This window comes from Aplysia californica, unplaced genomic scaffold (genome assembly GCF_000002075.1).
Source record: "Aplysia californica isolate F4 #8 unplaced genomic scaffold, AplCal3.0 scaffold01289, whole genome shotgun sequence".
Taxonomy (NCBI): domain Eukaryota; kingdom Metazoa; phylum Mollusca; class Gastropoda; order Aplysiida; family Aplysiidae; genus Aplysia; species Aplysia californica.
Window position 1 is genome coordinate 6971 of NW_004798559.1, and position 3591 is coordinate 10561.

Below are 3591 nucleotides of genomic sequence, written 5' to 3' on the forward strand. Positions count from 1 at the left end.
AAGATAAGTGGATATTTTCATTATCAAAAATAAAGACAAGTGGAAAAGTTTAAGATTATTGCAAGAATTTCATACGCCCCAAATCGTTCAGAATCCATCTTTTTGTCAACATAATGTGTATCTCTATAGGTAGGTTTGATGTATGTGGTGATTGTATCAAACCAATGTGCCGAGATCTGGAAAATAAGGATTCATTTCATTTTATTATCTGATGTTTTCAAAGGCACTTTTTGTGTTTATTTTTGTTTTGTTGTTTATTACGACAGTGGGTGTATTTTTCTTCACAAGCCACGTATCTTTAATCTTGTAAGAAAATGTTTTATATACGATGTCAATAGAAGACATTTCTATGATCACTCTGAAACACTGCTGATCCTATACACGAGTTCGAGCATACATTGCTTAAAGTAGCATGTAGAAAAGGGTGGAGATATAGGGAGAGTTAAAGATACAAAGGAGAGAGAGAGCGACATATACAGAGAGAGAGAGAGAGAGAGAGAGAGAGAGAGAGAGAGAGAGAGAGAGAGAGAGAGAGAGAGGAGGGAGGGAGGGACGAACCGAAAGGTAGTAGGTAAATAGGGGATAGTGAGGGGAGAGAGAGGGAGAAAGAGAAAGAGAGAGAGAGAGAGAGAGAGAGAGAGAGAGAGAGAGAGAGAGAGAGAGAGAGAGAGAGAGGAGGGAGAGAGAGAAAAAGAGAGAGAGAGAAAGAGTAAAAGTGAAAGAGAGGGAATGACACACGAACAACCACTCACATACCCACATTGACACACACAAATGCATGAATACACTTGCTTTAAGTAACCAACTGCCAACTATAATAATAATTCCTCTAAACGAAACCTTTACGTATAGATCTACACCAGTTTGCCCGCCAGTCTGTTCGTTTGTTTGATCACATAGCGTGAGCCACTCTACAACAGAGAGACGTCTGCAGACTTTTCAATGAAAATACCGTCTGGCCGTCTCCAACAATCTTGACGTCTGCCAATCGCTCGCTAATACAGATTTCCATTTTCAAAATTGTGACTGCCAATAGATTCCCGATCCAGACGTAAAAATAGAACAGCCGACCCCATAAAAAGTGGTCGTGGATTCTCATTTTTCATGAAAGTCGTCTTGTTTGTGTTGATGTTATTGTTGGGTTATTTATGTGGTATTTTCCCCTCACCTTTCTCAGTGTTTTACCGTGTTAAAAAGCAGTGATAAAACGCATAAATGTGCTCATTGAGATAACATTAACTCTTTTCCTCCCAGATAAATTCGCCAGGAGTGATTTACCATGCCAAAGTAAATTTAGGAATGTATTTGCCAAGCGAGTGCTACCGCGCATTCTTTATAAAGTGCCAAATCGGAAACAGACATTGGTGATTACTCTTTGGTTCGCTATTCAGTTCTTTTGCTTCCAAACTGAAAATAGATTTATCAAAGGGTATTTTCCTCGTTACTCATGCCAATGTATGCAGGTGAAAATTGGCACTTACGGATTATCTGTGGAAAATCTTCCAAGTTTGGGGAGTGTTGGAGTGCCCCACTCGTAGCTCATAATTCTTTAGTTTCTCTCTGTTGTTTCTGTATGACTGTCTGTCTCACTTTTTCCAGCTCTAAATGACAATTATTATGCTTATGTGCCTCTCTTTACTCAAACTCCCAAAACCCATTTCCAGGGCAGTGCAACTGATATTAATGTTCTTATACACAGTAGAACTGTAAATGGGCTGATTTATCAATGTCATGCTCATACTGTGTCGGAACAACACAGGGAGAACTGCTGCTTTTTCTTACCTTATCCTTACTATCGTCATTCTCCCTCTTCTTCTTTTGCATGTTTGTCACTCTCTCGTGACCCGCTATTTCCGGGGTGCCTTAATAGTCGAAGCAGGTTCTGTGCTGTTGAGGCTAGAGAGCTTAGCAGAATAAGCCTGATTCCCCCTTGGACTTCTCTGTTGTCACCAACTCCTTGGCGCTCATATGAATTTTTGCATTTACAAGCGCCGTAAAATTTTACTAAAAACTATAATAATATTTTTTTTTTAAACTCTCCACGCTCCAGTCTTCTGTTCATCAGTCTCTTCTCTCTGAGACTTTGAGTAACTCCTCTGTGGAATCAGGCGCGCGTCATTTTTTTTATAATGGAGGTGTTGTTTTAATCTTAAAGTTAGCCCGTTTGTCTTTATAGTATTATGGTGTAGAAATACGCATATATCTCAAATAAAAAGACTCAAAATTCTAGATTAAAGAAAATCAGGGTCGCCGGCCGTCAACGTTAGAACTAGCGAGTACACGGCCGTTGAAACTTGGCATTTTCAAAGTTTGAGTGTCTTTAGAAACCATAGATTTACATTTTTAGTGCCTTGCTCGGCGTTTTTCAGTAAAGTAGTACTATAGTCAGAAATCTGTTGTTAAATAGATATCAAAGGTGTTCACCCCCCCCCACCCCGCCATCGCCAAATATAAAACCCACTAAACATTGCCCAACAGGCGGAAAATGCAGCTTCTCGATCGACCCAATTCATTTTTTTGTCGAGCGCCTGATATCACCATGAAGTCTCATTGTCATTGTTCGTTTACAATGACCAAGCTCACGACCACGCCCTGTCTCATCAAAAACGTTGCTTCCCCCCGGGTCTAGATCAATCTCTCATACAATGACTCTTTGTAGAGGTACTTAGCCGACAAAACAATGTCTGACTTACATGTGCCGCGACGCGGTGTAATCATACTCTAGGCAGTATTAGCTCATACTTATGGACTTATTGATATATCATTTTGAAGATTGCTCAATTGCCTTGCTTTTGATGAAAATACACCCGTTTACAATGAATAGAAGTCGGGTCATTTGCTGAAGTGAAGAAAGAACTGTTTAATTTTAGAATACTACTATCAGTACACGCACAATGAGTAAAAAGTTAATAGATGCTGCGCGCGCGCGCGCGCGCGCGCGCGTGTGTGTGTGTGTGTGTGTGTGTGTGTGTGTGTGTGTGTTTGTGTGTGTGCGTGTGTTTGTGTTTGTGAGCTATGTGTGTGTGCCTGTATATTTGTGTGTATTTGTATGTCGGTGTGTGTTTGTACGAGTGTGTGTGTGTGTGTGTGTGTGTGTGTGTGTGTGTGTGTGTGCGTGTGTGTATTTGTGTACACTTACATATGTGTGTCAGTGTGCTTTAGTATGTGCAGTTGTGTCCAGGTATTTTTGGTTTGTTTTGTGCAGGTGTATGTTGTTATGTATGCGCGTGTGTGTGTGTGTGTGTGTGTGTGTGTGTGTGTGTGTGTGTGTGTGTGTGTGTGTGTGTGTGTGTTGTGCATTTGTGTGCTGCCTGTGAGTCTATGTATTTTAGTGTGTGCAGTTATGTGCTTGTATTTTTGTTTCTGTGTGCAATTGTGTATCTGAGTATGTGTGTGTGCCAAGGTATGGTGGTAGGGTGTTTTGGGATGGGGAGGCTAAAATTATGGATTGGGGAGAACTTGAGAGAGACATTGAGAGGCTCTGAGAGGAGAATATTAGAAAGCAACTCTGACTCAGAATGTGATGGGTTGGGTTGTTAAAAAAGGACAGAGAAAGAGAGAGAGAGAGAGAGAGAGAGAGAGAGAGAGAGA